The sequence below is a fragment of the Eurosta solidaginis genome, chromosome X (assembly GCF_040869045.1).
Source record: "Eurosta solidaginis isolate ZX-2024a chromosome X, ASM4086904v1, whole genome shotgun sequence".
Lineage (NCBI taxonomy): Eukaryota > Metazoa > Arthropoda > Insecta > Diptera > Tephritidae > Eurosta > Eurosta solidaginis.
In genome coordinates this window covers 14,461,780-14,478,766 of record NC_090324.1, presented here as the reverse complement: position 1 = coordinate 14,478,766, position 16,987 = coordinate 14,461,780, and positions in this window count along the sequence as shown.

The following is a 16,987-nucleotide window of genomic DNA, read 5'->3' as shown; positions in this document are numbered from 1 at the left end:
ATTGGCCGATCGAATAATCGAATTCGAGGCCGATTTTAATGATATCAATACGGCTCTGCACACTGTACACACTCTTGCAATACAGCAAAAAGAGTTGCAAGCCAAGTGGGAAAAAGCAGAGAACGCCCTAGAGGAGTTGCTTGGCTCTGACACGCTCGACGCAAAGAAAATTGCAGCGGTCAAGATCAAGCATAAAGCGGCATATGCCGTATTCTTGCGATGCATGTCGAACATGGGTGAACTTCAAGCCAAATTGAAGAAGGAAAAAGATAGGGCAGTCAAACCTGAGGGAGAACGCGCGCGCGAACACAGTATCCGCCTGCCAGCTTGCGATACTGAGGTATTCAAGGGCGACTACCTATCTTGGCCAACGTTTCGTGACCTGTTCACGGCCATCTACAAAAACAACAGTCGCCTAAGCCCGGTAGAAAAGTTGTTCCAATTTAACCATAAAACCCAAGGTGAGGCAAAGGACATTGTCAAGAAATGTCCTTTGACAAATGAAGGCTTCGAAACAGCCTGGAAAAACCTATGTGAGAGATACGAGAATAAACGGATTCTCGTAAACTCACAACTACAAATTTTATTTAATCTAAAAAAGATAGATAGCGTGTGCGGCAGCTCAATCAAAACCTTACAGCGCGACATAAATAATTGTTTAGCATCCTTAAAAACCATCAGATTGATGTTTCAAATTTGGATGCTATCATCACATATTTATGCTCGACAAAATTACCCGAAAATACGCTGGCTCTATGGGAGCAGAGCATTGACCACAAGACGGACATATCCAAGTGGGAGGATATGGACAAATTCTTATCAAATCGTTTTCAGGCACTTGAACTGTGTCTGGTTTTATAGGGAATGCCACTTCTAAAGTGCAAAAGTCAAACGCGTCGCGCCAATCGACGGAGACCCCTACAAAAAGATTTGGTGATTTTCAAACAAAAGTATCCAAGCAATCAACAAAATCAATAGGTAAAATGTGCAAATCTACGGAGCACAGATTACGCAACTGTTCACGTTTTTGCGATTTAGCCCCGGTAGAAAGGATCAAATTCGTCAAATCCACAAATGGCTGCCTGAATTGTTTATCCCCAGGACACACAGTGACGAGGTGCACCAGTTCGTACAATTGTTCCAAATGCCACTCTCGTCACCATACGCTCCTGCATGCGGACACACTTCAGCAACCGGCGGTGCGCAACCCTTTCAAAGATAAGGATAATACCCCATCAACTTCGGTAAAGGCACGGAAAAGACAGGAATCGGGACAACCACCTTCCTCTACGAACCAGAATGTCAAATCCTGCCATGCTAATTCCAGTACAGGTGTGCTATTAGGAACTGCTCGCGTACACATTCACCATAATGGTACCGACTTCTCCGCGCGGGCATTAATTGATTCTGGGTCTGAATGTTCCTTTATAACTGAAAGACTGAAACGCAGAATCAATTTGCCAGCGAGGAAAATGCATGCCCATTTTTCAGGCATCACAAATGCGGTGTCAGCTCAGGTGAAAGAAGCATCCAACATCGAATTACGTTCACCAGTGGATCCCTGCTTCAGCCTGACTACACCCGTACTAGTTCTAGCGAAACTCACTGGGAATCTTCCATCCTGCCATATCAACGCAATGACTATGCAGGCATTCCCAGACTTGGTTTTGGCAGACAAGAAACATGCGACAGGGTGGTACATTGGTACGTAACCTCTAGCATAATGGTACGTGCATATAAAATACGTCGTGACAAGCTTCGCAAATCTGGAAATTCATGTCAGGCGACAGCAAATAACACAATTCTGCTTGGTGAAATGGTATATAATATTCATTTTAAACCACCTAGAATTTTCAACCCCTTCATATCAGCACGTGCTGTTCGCGTATTCTCGAATTTAATGACAATTTTCGCTATTCTTCATGTGATTTCGCTCAGAATTGAATGCATTATTTCGTTGGCTTTTCACACTTCTCTGAAAAGAAAATTTTTCGCTTCCAAGCACCGCAATACAGTGATAAGGGTGAATCGCTCCACGCAACGATAAAAATGTCTACTGACTACCTTAAATACGCAATGATTTGGGTGGGTGGCTTGGAATCACGTCCGTTCCAACCTCCCATGCCCCGTAACTTTACTGATTTTGTTCAATATGCATAAGCTGCTCGAAATAACGTCCATTCCAACAGCACTAACTAACAATCTAATACATAATTAGAGTCCATGCACTATCGCGAGAACAAGCCTCACCCAACCAACCTCACGGCCACTCGACCCTACACATCCACAAGATGCCACACCTCCTCCAACAAAAAAGGCAGTCGCCCCGAGAGCGACACGATACATTAGACGCTGGAACGGAGACCTCGGCCTCTTCGTCCAGCCCAGGAAAACCTAAACAAAAAAACCTGCGATTCTGGAACGGAGACCTCGGCCTCTTCGTCCAACCAAAAAAATACGAATCTGGAACGGAGATCTCGGCCTCTTCGTCCAACCAAAAAAAACTACGAATCTGGAACGGAGACCTCGGCCTCTTCGTCCAGCACTACTGACCTTCTACTTCATATTACGTTATGCATTTCTATATTTAAGAGTTACGTATAAACCAATGGCAAGAAATATTCACTTTACTGTTCATAACCGTTAACTTTTCATCCTAGCTTAGGTGGTATGCTGAGCGAGTCGGGAAGGATTCCCGGCCACCCGCGAAGCTGGCGAACTCCTCATATAATTTAAGTTTAGTGTGTAAGTCTTATATTAATTTTTCTCGTTTCAGCGGAGGTCATTGGCGGAAAACGAAGTTGCGTATCGCAAAGGGGCCGGCATGTTTAGGTAGGATGCCTAACTTTTCCGCATGTGATTGCGATCCCCCCAATGCAACTCTGCAAATGGATATTCGATACTCGACTTAATTTATAACCACCCACACCATCACCGCCACATGCATGTGCATGCATGTATATGCACGTATATGTGTGCTTTTTGTCAGCACTCATGCATATGCATGTCGGGGTTGATGTATGGGTGCCTTTCCCCTCCAAAACGGGGGATTTTGCGGGCCAACGGTTGTAGCTTGCTATACAACCGGCCTCTTGGATTTAACAGCCGTATAGCACGCATCTGCCGCCAACGATCTCGTCCGTTTTATATTCAGGTAATATTGTACCCTAGCTATTTATCTTTACTGAATAAAGATCATCTTTTATAACGAGAAATTCTTGTCTTCTCTTGTCTTTTTGCACATACTCCCGCTTATTGAGATCGACCCCGGTGCTCCCACCTACTCAGGATCAGACGCACCCCGGCCTAACCCACATAAAAACTTACCATCTGCAAAAACAAAATCGATTCTATCTTGCTTGCTGCAATAGATATGGACACATATCCCTTTTAATCGGTTAACCCCACCCACTATGACGTAGAAATTGAACAGTTAACGATAGAGCGTTGGATCAGCTTGTGGATTAATATACACATAAAAACCTATCATCTGCAAATAAAAGATCTATTCTATCTTGCTTTCTGCAATAAATATGGACACTTATCCCTTTTAGTCGTTTAACCCCACCCAATTTGACGTAGAAATTGAACCGTAAACGATAGAACCCTGGATCAGCTTGTGGATTAATATAAACATAAAAGCCTACCATATGCAAGAACAAACTCGGTTCTATTTTGCTTGGTGCAATAGATATGGACACTTACCCCTTTTAGTCGGTTAACCCCACCCACTTTGACGCAGAAATTTAACCGTTAACGATAGAACCTTGGATCGGCTTGTGGATTAATATACACATAAAGACCTACCATCTGCAAAAACAAAATCGATTCTGTCTTGCTTGGTGCAATAGATATGGACACATATCCCTTTTAATCGGTTAAATCCACCAACTATGACGTAGAAATTGAACCGTTAACGATAGAGCGTTGGATCAGCTTGTGGATTAATATACACATAAAAACCTATCATCTGCAAATACAAGATCGATTCTATCTTGCTTTCTGCAAGACACTTATCCCTTTTAGTCGGTTAACTCCACCCAATTTGACGTAGAAATTGAACCGTAAACGATAGAACCCTGGATCATCTTGTGGATTAATGTAAACATAAAAGCCTACCATATGCAAGAACAAACTCAATTATATCTTTCTTGGTTCAATAAATATGGACACTTATCTCTTTTAGTCGGTTAACCCCACCCACTTTGACGTAGAAATTGAACCTTTAACGATATAACCTTGGATCATCTTGTGGATTAATATACACATAAAACCCTACCATCTGCAAAAATAAAATCGATTCTATCTTGCTTGGTTCAATAGATATGGACTCTTATCCATTTTAGTCGGTTAACCCCACCCACTTTGACGTAGAAATTGAACTGTTAACGATAGAACCATGGATCAGCATGTGGATTAATATACACATAAAACCCTACCATCTGCAAAAATAAAATCGACTCTATCTTGCTTGGTTCAATAAATATGGACACTTATCCATTTTAGTCGGTTAAACCCACCCACTATGACGTAGAAATTGAACCGTTAACGATACATCCTTAGATCAGCTTGTGGATTAATATACACATAAAAACCTACCATCTGCAAAAATAAAATCGATTCTATCTTGCTTCGTGCAATAGATATGGACACTTATCCCGTTTAGTCGTTTAACCCCACCCACTATGACGTATAAATTGAACCGTTAACGATAGAGTGTTGGATCAGCTTGTGGATTAATATACACAAAAAACCCTACCATCTGCAAAAATAAAATCGATTCTATCTTGCTTGGTTCAATAGATATGGACTCTTATCCATTTTAGTCGGTTAACCCCACCCACTATGACGTAGAAATTGAACAGTTAACGATAGAGCGTTGGATCAGCTTGTGGATTAATATACACATAAAAACCTATCATCTGCAAATAAAAGATCTATTCTATCTTGCTTTCTGCAATAAATATGGACACTTATCCCTTTTAGTCGTTTAACCCCACCCAATTTGACGTAGAAATTGAACCGTAAACGATAGAACCCTGGATCAGCTTGTGGATTAATATAAACATAAAAGCCTACCATATGCAAGAACAAACTCGGTTCTATTTTGCTTGGTGCAATAGATATGGACACTTACCCCTTTTAGTCGGTTAACCCCACCCACTTTGACGCAGAAATTTAACCGTTAACGATAGAACCTTTGATCGGCTTGTGGATTAATATACACATAAAGACCTACCATCTGCAAAAACAAAATCGATTCTGTCTTGCTTGGTGCAATAGATATGGACACATATCCCTTTTAATCGGTTAAATCCACCAACTATGACGTAGAAATTGAACCGTTAACGATAGAGCGTTGGATCAGCTTGTGGATTAATATACACATAAAAACCTATCATCTGCAAATACAAGATCGATTCTATCTTGCTTTCTGCAAGACACTTATCCCTTTTAGTCGGTTAACTCCATCCAATTTGACGTAGAAATTGAACTGTAAACGATAGAACCCTGGATCATCTTGTGGATTAATGTAAACATAAAAGCCTACCATATGCAAGAACAAACTCAATTATATCTTTCTTGGTTCAATAAATATGGACACTTATCTCTTTTAGTCGGTTAACCCCACCCACTTTGACGTAGAAATTGAACCTTTAACGATATAACCTTGGATCATCTTGTGGATTAATATACACATAAAACCCTACCATCTGCAAAAATAAAATCGATTCTATCTTTCTTCGTTCAATAGATATGGAAACTTATCCCTTTTAGTCGGTTAACCCCACCCACTTTGACGTAGAAATTGAACCCTTAACGATAGAACCTTGGATCAGCTTGTGGATTAATATACACATAAAACCCTACCATCTGCAAAAACAAAATCGATTCTATTTTTCTTGGTTCAATAGATATGTACACTTATCCCTTTTAGTCGGTTAACCCCACCCAATTTAACGTAGAAATTGAACCGTAACCTTGAATCAGTTTGTCGGGAAATTGAACCGTTAACGATACATCCTTAGATCAGCTTGTGGATTAATATACACATAAAAACCTATCATCTGCAAAAACAAAATCGATTCTGTCTTGCTTGGTGCAATAAATATGGACACTTATCCCTTTTAGTCGGTTAACCCCACCCAATTTGACGTAGAAATTGAACCGTTAACGATAGAACCTTGGATCAGCTTGCGTATTAATATAAACATAAAAGCCTACCATATGCAAAAACAAATCCGATTCTATCTTGTTTGGTGCAATAAATATGGACACTTATCCCTTTTGGTCAGTTAACCCCACCCACTTTGACGTAGAAATTGAACCGTTAACGATAGAACCCTGGATCAGCTTGTGGATTAATATAAACATAAAAGCCTACCATATGCAAGAGCAAACTCGATTATATCTTTCTTGGTTCAATAGATATGGACACTTATCCCTATTAGACGGTTAACCCCACCCACTTTGACGTAGAAATTGAACCCTTAACGATAGAACCTTGGATCAGCATGTGGATTAATATACACATAAAACCCTACCATCTGCAAAAATAAAATCGACTCTATCTTGCTTGGTTCAATAAATATGGACACTTATCCATTTTAGTCGGTTAAACCCACCCACTATGACGTAGAAATTGAACCGTTAACGATACATCCTTAGATCAGCTTGTGGATTAATATACACATAAAAACCTACCATCTGCAAAAATAAAATCGATTCTATCTTGCTTCGTGCAATAGATATGGACACTTATCCCGTTTAGTCGTTTAACCCCACCCACTATGACGTATAAATTGAACCGTTAACGATAGAGTGTTGGATCAGCTTGTGGATTAATACACACAAAAAACCCTACCATCTGCAAAAATAAAATCGATTCTATCTTGCTTGGTTCAATAGATATGGACTCTTATCCATTTTAGTCGGTTAACCCCACCCACTTTGACGTAGAAATTGAACTGTTAACGATAGAACCTTGGATCAGCTTGTGGATTAATATAAACATAAAAACCTACCATCTGCAAAAACAAAATCGATTCTATCTTGCTTGGTGCATTAGACATGGACACATATCCCTTTTAATCGGTTAAGCCCACCCACTGTGACGTAGTAATTGAACCGTTAACGACAGAACCTTGGATCAGCTTGTGGATTAATATACACATAAAAGCCTATCATCTGCAAAAACAAAATCGTTTCTATCTTGCTTGGTGCAATAGATATGGACACTTGTCCCTTTTAATTGGCTAACCCCACCCACTATGACGTAGAAATTGAACCGTTAACGATAGAGCGTTGGATCTGCTTGTGGATTAATATACACATAAAAACCTACCATCTGCAAAAATAAAATCGATTCTACCTTGCTTGGTGCAATAGATATGGACACTTATCCCTTTTAATCGGTTAACCCAACCCACTATGACGTAGAAATTGAACCGTTAACGATAGAACCTTGGATCAGCTTGTGGATTAATATACACATATAAACCTACCATCTGCAAAAATAAAATCGATTCTACCTTGCTTGGTGCAATAGATATGGACACTTATCCCTTTTAGTAGGTTAACCCCACCCAATTTGACGTAGAAATTGAACCGTAACCTTGGATCAGCTTGTGGATTAATATACACATAAAAACCTACCATCTGCAAAATCAAAATCGATTCTATCTTGCTTGGTGCAATAGATATGGACACTTATCGCTTTTAGTCGGTTAACCCCACCCACTATGACGTGGAAATTGAACCGTTAACGACAGAACCTTGAATTCGCTTGTGGATTAATGTACACATAAAAACCTACCATCTGCAAAGCAAAATCGTTTCTATCTTGCTTGGTGCAATAGATATGGACACTTATCTCTTTTAATCGGTTAGCCCACCCACTACGACGTAGAAATTTAACCGTTAACAATAGAGCGTTGGATCAGCTTGTGGATTAATATACACATAAAAGCTTATCATCTGCAAATGCAAGATCGATTCTATCTTGCTTGGTGCAATAAATATGGACACTTATCCCTTTTAGTCGGTTAACACCACCCAATTTGACGTAGAAATTGAACCGTAACCTTGGATCAGCTTGTGGATTAATATACACATGGTGCAGTAGATATGGACACTTATACCTTTTAGTCGTTTAACCCCACCCACTATGACGTAGAAACTGAACCGTTAACGACAGAACCTTGGATCAGCTTGTGGATTAATATAAAAACCTACCATCTGCAAAAACAAAATCGATTCTATCTTGCTTGGAGCAATAGATATGGACACTTATCGCTTTTAGTCGGTTAACCCCACCCACTATGACATAGAAATTGAACCGTTAACGACAGAACCTTGAATTCGCTTGTGGATTAATGTACACATAAAAACCTACCATCTGCAAAGCAAAATCGTTTCTATCTTTCTTGGTGCAATAGATATGGACACATATCTCTTTTAATCGGTTAGCCCCACCCACTATGACGTAGAAATTTAACCGTTAACAATAGAGCGTTGGATCAGCTTGTGGATTAATATACACATAACAGCCAATCATCTGCAAATACAAGATCGATTCTATCTTGCTTGGTGCAATAAATATGGACACTTATCCCTTTTAGTCGGTTAACCCCACCCAATTTGACGTAGAAATTGAACCGTAACCTTGGATCAGCTTGTGGATTAATATACACATAAAAGCCTACCATCTGCAAAAACAAAATAGTTTCTATCTTGCTTGGTGCAATAGATATGGACACTTATCCCTTTTAATCGGTTAACCCCACCCACTATGACGTAGAAATTGAACCGTTAACGATAGAGCGATGGATCAGCTTGTGGATTAATACACACATAAAAACCTATCATCTGCAAATACATGATCGATTCTATCTTGCTTTCTGCAATAAATATGGACACTTATCCCTTTTAGTCGGTTTACCCCACCCAATTTGACGTAGAAATTGAACCGTTAACGATAGAACCTTGGATCAGCTTGTGGAATGATATACACATAAACACCTACCATCTGCAAAAATAAAATCGATTCTATCTTGCTTGGTGCAATAGATATGGACACTTATCCCTTTTAATCGGCTAAGCCCACCCACTGTGACGTAGAAATTGAACTGTTAACGACAGAACCTTGGATCAGTTTGTGGATTAATATACACATAAAAACCTACCATCTGCAAAAACAAACTCGTTTCTATCTTGCTTGGTGCAATAGATATGGACACTTATCCCTTTTAATCGGTTAACCCCACTCACTATAACGTAGAAATTTAACTGTTAACGATAGAGTGTTGGATCAGCTTGTGGATTAATATACACATAAAAGCCAATGATCTGCAAATACAAGATCGATTCTATCTTGCTTGGTGCAATAGATATGGACACATATCCCTTTTAATCGGTTAAGCCCACCCTCTGTGAGGTAGAAATTGAACCGTTAACGATAAAACCCTGGATCAGCTTGTGGATTAATATAAGCATAAAGCCTACCATATGCATAAACAAACTCGATTATATCTTTCTTGGTTCAATAGATATGGACACTTATCCCTATTAGTCGGTTAACCCCACCCACTTTGACGTAGAAATTGAACCGCTAACGATAGAGCGTTGGATCAGATTGTGGATTAATATACACATAAAACCCTACCATCCGCAAAAATAAAATCGATTCTATCTTGCTCGTTTCAATAGATATGGACACTTATATATTTTAGTCGGTTAACCCCACCCACTATGACGTAGAAATTGAACCGTTAACGATACATCCTTAGATTAGCTTGTGGATTAATATACACATAAAAACCTACAATCTGCAAAAATAAAATCGATTCTATCTTGCTTGGTTCAATAGATATGGACACTTATCACTTTTAGTCGGTTAACCTTACCCACTATGACGTAGAAACTGAACCGTTAACGATAGAACTCTTGGTCAGCTTCTGGATTAATACAGACATAAATACCTACCATCTGCAAAAATAAAATCGATTCTATCTTGCTTCGTGCAATAGATATGGACACTTATCCCTTTTAGTCGTTTAACCCCACCCACTATGACGTAGAAATTGAACCGTTAACGATAGAGCATTGGATCAGCTTGTGGATAAATATACACATAAGCCCTACCATCTGCAGAAATAAAATCGATTCTATCTTGCTTGGTGCAATAGATAGAACGACAGAACCTTGGATCAGCTTATGGATTAATATACACATAAAAACCTACCATCTGCAAAAACAAAATCGTTTCTATCTTGCTTGGTGCAATATATATGGACACTTATCCCTTTTAATCGGTTAACCCCACCCACTATGACGTAGAAATTGAACCGTTAACGATAGAGCGTTGGATCAGCTTTTGTATTAATATACACATAAAAACCTATCATCTGCAAATAAAAGATCGATTCTATCTTGCTTTCTGCAATAAATATGGACACTTATCCCTTTTAGTCGGTTAACCCCACCCACTATGACGTAGAAACTGAACTGTTAACGATAGAACTCTTGGTCAGCTTCTGGACTAATATACACATAAATACCTACCATCTGCAAAAATAAAATCAATTCTATCTAGCTTGGTGCAATAGATATGGACACTTATCCCTTTTAGTCGTTTAACCCCACCCACTATGACGTAGAAATTGAACCGCTAACGATAGAGCGTTGGATTAGCTTGTGGATTAATATACACATAAAAGCCAATCATCTGCAAATACAAGATCGATTCTATCTTGCTTGGTGCAATAAATATGGACACTTATCCCTTTTAGTCGGTTAACCCCACCCAATTTGACGTAGAAATTGAACCGTAACCTTGAATCAGTTTGTGGATTAATATACACATAAAAACCTACCATCTGCAAAAACAAAATAGTTTCTATCTTGCCTGGTGCAACAGATATGTACACTTATCCCTTTTAATCGGTTAACCCCACCCACTATGACGTAGAAATTGAACCGTTAACGATAGAGCGATGGATCAGCTTGTGGATTAATATACACATAAAAGCCTATCATCTGCTAATACAAGATCGATTCTATCTTGCTTGGTGCAATAGATATGGACTCTTATCGCTTTTAGTCGGTTAACCCCACCCACTATGACGTAGAAATTGAACCGTTAACGACAGAACCTTGAATTCGCTTGTGGATTGATGTACACATAAAAACCTACCATCTGCAAAGCAAAATCGTTTCTATCTAGCTTGGTGCAATAGATATGGAACTTATCTCTTTTAATCGGTTAGCCCCACCCACTATGACGTAGAAATTTAACCGTTAACGATAGAGCGTTGGATCAGCTTTTGGATTAATATAAACATAAAAACCTACCATCTGCAAAAACAAAATCGATTCTATCTTGCTTGGTGCAATAGATATGGACAGATATCCCTTTTAATCGGTTAAGCCCACCCACTGTTACGTAGTAATTGAACCGTTAACGACAGAACCTTGGATCAGCTTGTGGAATAATATACACATAAAAACCTACCATCTGCAAAAATAAAATCGATTACATCTTGCTTGGTGCAATAGATATGGACACTTATCCCTTTTAGTCGTTTAACCCAACCCATTATGACGTAGAAATTGAACGGTTAACGACAGAACCTTGGGTCAGCTTGTGGATTAATATACACATAAAAACCTACTACCTGCAAAAATAAAATCGATTCTATCTTGCTTGGTGCAATGAATATGGACCCTTATCCCTTTTAGTCGTTTAACCCCACCCACTATGACTTAGATATTGAACCGTTAACGACAGAACCTTGGATCAGCTTGTGGATTAATATACGCATAAAAATCTACCATCTGCAAATACAAAATCGATTCTATCTTGCTTCGTGCAATAGATATGGACACTTATCGCTTTTAATCGGTTAACCCCACCCACTATGACGTAGAAATTGAACCGTTAACGATAGAGCCTTGGGTCAGCTTGTGATTAATACACACATAAAAACCTACCATCTGGAAAAACAAAATCGATTCTATCTTTCTTGGTGCAATAGATATGGACACATATCCCTTTTAACCGGCTAAGCCCACCCACTGTGACGTAGTAATTGAACCATTAACGGAACCTTGGATCAGCTTGTGGATTAATACACACATAAGAACCTACCATCTGCAAAAACAAAATCGATTCTATCTTGCTTGGTGCAATAAAAATGGATACTTATCCCTTTTAGTCGGTTAACCCCACCCACTTTGACGTAGAAATTGAACCGTTATCGATAGAGCTTTGGATCAGCTTGTGGATTAATATACACATAAAACCCTACCATCCGCAAAAATAAAATAGATTCTATCTTGCTTGGTTCAACAGATATGGACACTTATCCATTTTAGTCGGTTAACCCCACCCACTATGACGTAGAAATTGAACCGTTAACGATAGAACTCTTGGTCAGCTTCTGGATTAATAGAGACATAAATACCTACCATCTGCAAAAATAAAATCGATTCTATCTTGCTTCGTGAAATAGATATGGACACTTATCCCTTTTAGTCGTTTAACCCCACCCGCTATGACGTAGAAATTGAACCGTTAACGATAGAGCGTTGGATCAGCTTGTGAATAAATATACGCATAAGCCCTAGCATCTGCAGAAATAAAATCGATTCTATCTTGCTTGGTGCAATAGATATGGACACATATCTCTTTTAATCTGTTAAGCCCACCCACTGTGACGTAGTAATTGAACCGTTAACGACAGAACCTTGGATCAGCTTGTGGATTAATATACCCATAAAAACCTACCATCTGCAAAAACAAAATCGTTTCTATATTGCTTGGTGCAATATATATGGACACTTATCCCTTTTAATCGGTTAACCCCACCCACTATGACGTAGAAATTGAACCGTTAACGATAGAGCGTTGGATCAGCCTTTGTATTAATATACACATAAAAACCTATCATCTGCAAATAAAAGATCGATTCTATCTTGCTTTCTGCAATAAATATGGACACTTATCCCTTTTAGTCGGTTAACCCCACCCACTATGACGTAGAAACTGAACTGTTTACGATAGAACTCTTGGTCAGCTTCTGGACTAATATACACATAAATACCTACCATCTGCAAAAATAAAATCAATTCTATCTAGCTTGGTGCAATAGATATGGAAACTTATCCCTTTTAGTCGTTTAACCCCACCCACTATGACGTAGAAATTGAACCGCTAACGATAGAGCGTTGGATCAGCTTGTGAATAAATATACACATAAGCCCTAGCATCTGCAGAAATAAAATCGATTCTATCTTGCTTGGTGCAATAGATATGGACACATATCTCTTTTAATCTGTTAAGCCCACCCACTGTGACGTAGTAATTGAACCGTTAACGACAGAACCTTGATCAGCTTGTGGATTAATATACCCATAAAAACCTACCATCTGCAAAAACAAAATCGTTTCTATATTGCTTGGTGCAATATATATGGACACTTATCCCTTTTAATCGGTTAACCCCACCCACTATGACGTAGAAATTGAACCGTTAACGATAGAGCGTTGGATCAGCCTTTGTATTAATATACACATAAAAACCTATCATCTGCAAATAAAAGATCGATTCTATCTTGCTTTCTGCAATAAATATGGACACTTATCCCTTTTAGTCGGTTAACCCCACCCACTATGACGTAGAAACTGAACTGTTTACGATAGAACTCTTGGTCAGCTTCTGGACTAATATACACATAAATACCTACCATCTGCAAAAATAAAATCAATTCTATCTAGCTTGGTGCAATAGATATGGAAACTTATCCCTTTTAGTCGTTTAACCCCACCCACTATGACGTAGAAATTGAACCGCTAACGATAGAGCGTTGGATCAGCTTGTGGATTAATATACACATAAAAGCCAATCATCTGCAAATACAAGATCGATTCTATCTTGCTTGGTGCAATAAATATGGACACTTATCCCTTTTAGTCGGTTAACCCCACCCAATTTGACGTAGAAATTGAACCGTAACCTTGAATCAGTTTGTGGATTAATATACACATAAAAACCTACCATCTGCAAAAACAAAATAATTTCTATCTTGCCTGGTGCAATAGATATGGACACTTATCCCTTTTAATCGGTTAACCCCACCCACTATGATGTAGAAATTGAACCGTTAACGATAGAGCGATGGATCAGCTTGTGGATTAATATACACATAAAAACCTATCATCTGCTAATACAAGATCGATCCTATCTTGCTTGGTGCAATAGATATGGACTCTTATCGCTTTTAGTCGGTTAACCCCACCCACTATGACGTAGAAATTGAACCGTTAACGACAGAACCTTGAATTCGCTTGTGGATTGATGTACACATAAAAACCTACCATCTGCAAAGCAAAATCGTTTCATTCTTGCTTGGTGCAATAGATATGGAACTTATATCTTTTAATCGGTTAGCCCCACCCACTATGACGTAGAAATTTAACCGTTAACGATAGAGCGTTGGATCAGCTTTTGGATTAATATAAACATAAAAACCTACCATCTGCAAAAACAAAATCGATTCTATCTTGCTTGGTGCAATAGATATGGACACATATCCCTTTTAATCGGTTAAGCCCACCCACTGTGACGTAGTAATTGAACCGTTAACGACAGAACCTTGGATCAGCTTGTGGAATAATATACACATAAAAACCTACCATCTGCAAAAATAAAATCGATTACATCTTGCTTGGTGCAATAGATATGGACACTTATCCCTTTTAGTCGTTTAAATCAACCCATTATGACGTAGAAATTGACCGTTAACGACAGAACCTTGGATCAGCTTGTGGATTAATATACACATAAAAACCTACTACCTGCAAAAATAAAATCGATTCTATCTTGCTTGGTGCAATGAATATGGACACTTATCCCTTTTAGTCGTTTAACCCCACCCACTATGACTTAGATATTGAACCGTTAACGACAGAACCTTGGATCAGCTTGTGGATTAATATACGCATAAAAATCTACCATCTGCAAATACATAATCGATTCTATCTTGCTTCGTGCAATAGATATGGACACTTATCGCTTTTAATCGGTTAACCCCACCCACTATGACCTAGAAATTGAACCGTTAACGATAGAGCCTTGGGTCAGCTTGTGATTAATACACACATAAAAACCTACCATCTGCAAAAACAAAATCGATTCTATCTTTCTTGGTGCAATAGATATGGACACATATCCCTTTTAATCGGCTAAGCCCACCCACTGTGACGTAGTAATTGAACCATTAACGGAACCTTGGATCAGCTTGTGGATTAATACACACATAAGAACCTACCATCTGCAAAAACAAAATCGATTCTATCTTGCTTGGTGCAATAAAAATGGATACTTATCCCTTTTAGTCGATTAACCCCACCCACTTTGACGTAGAAATTGAACCTTTATCGATAGAGCATTGGATCAGCTTGTGGATTAATATACACATAAAAACCTATCATCTGCAAATACAAGATCTATTCTATCTTGCTTTCTGCAATAAATATGGACACTTATCCCTTTTAGTCGGTTAACCCCACCCAACTTGACGTAGAACCTGAACCGTTAACGATAGAACCTTGGATCAGCTTGTGGAATGATATACACATAATAACCTACCATCTGCAGAAATAAAATCGATTCTATCTTGCTTGGTGCAATAGATATGGAAACTTATCCCTTTTAGTCGGATAACCCCACCCGATTTGACGTAGAAATTGAACCGTTAACGATAGAACCTTGGATCAGCTTGTGTATTAATATAAACATAAAAGCCTACCATATGAAAGAACGACCCCCATTCTATATTGTTTGGTGCAATAAATATGGACACTTATCCCTTTTGGTCAGTTAACCCCACCCACTTTGACGTAGAAATTGAACCGTTAACGATAAAACCCTGGATCAGCTTGTGAATTAATATAAACATAAAGCCTACCATATGCATAAACAAACCCGATTATATCTTTCTTCGTTCAATAGATATGGACACTTATCCCTTTTAGTCGTTTAACCCCACCCACTATGACGTAGAAATTGAACCGCTAACGATAGAGCTCTTGGTCAGCTTCTGGATTAATATACACATAAATACCTACCATCTGCAAAAATAAAATCGATTACATCTTGCTTGGTGCAATAGATATGGACACTTATCCCTTTTAATCGGTTAACCCCACCCACTATGACGTAGAAATTGAACCGTTAACGATAGAGCGATGGATCAGCTTGTGGATTAATTACACATAAAAACCTATCGTCTGCAAATACAGGATCGATTCTATCTTGCTTTCTGCAATAAATATGGACATTTATCCCTTTTAGTCGGTTTACCCCACCCAATTTGACGTAGAAATTGAACCGTTAACGATAGAACCTTGGATCGGCTTGTGGAATGATATACACATAAACACCTACCATCTGCAAAAATAAAATCGATTCTATCTTGCTTGGTGCAATAGATATGGACACTTATCCCTTTTAATCGGCTGAGCCAACCCACTGTGACGTAGAAATTGAACTGTTACCGACAGAACCTTGGATCAGCTTGTGGATTAATATACACATAAAAAACCTACCATCTGCAAAAACAAAATCGTTTCTATCTTGCTTGGTGCAATAGATATGGACCCTTATCCCTTTTAATCGGTTAACCCCACCCACTATGACGTAGAAATTTAACCGTTAACGATAGAGTGTTGGATCAGCTTGTGGATTAATATACACATAAAAGCCAATCATCTGCAAATACAAGATCGATTCTATCTTGCTTGGTGCAATAGATATGGAACTTATCTCTTTTAATCGGTTAGCCCCACCCACTATGACGTAGAAATTTAACCGTTAACGATAGAGCGTTGGATCAGCTTTTGGATTAATATACACATAAAAACCTACCATCTGCGAAAATAAAATCGATTCTATCTTGCTTGGTGTAATAGAAAAGGACACATATCC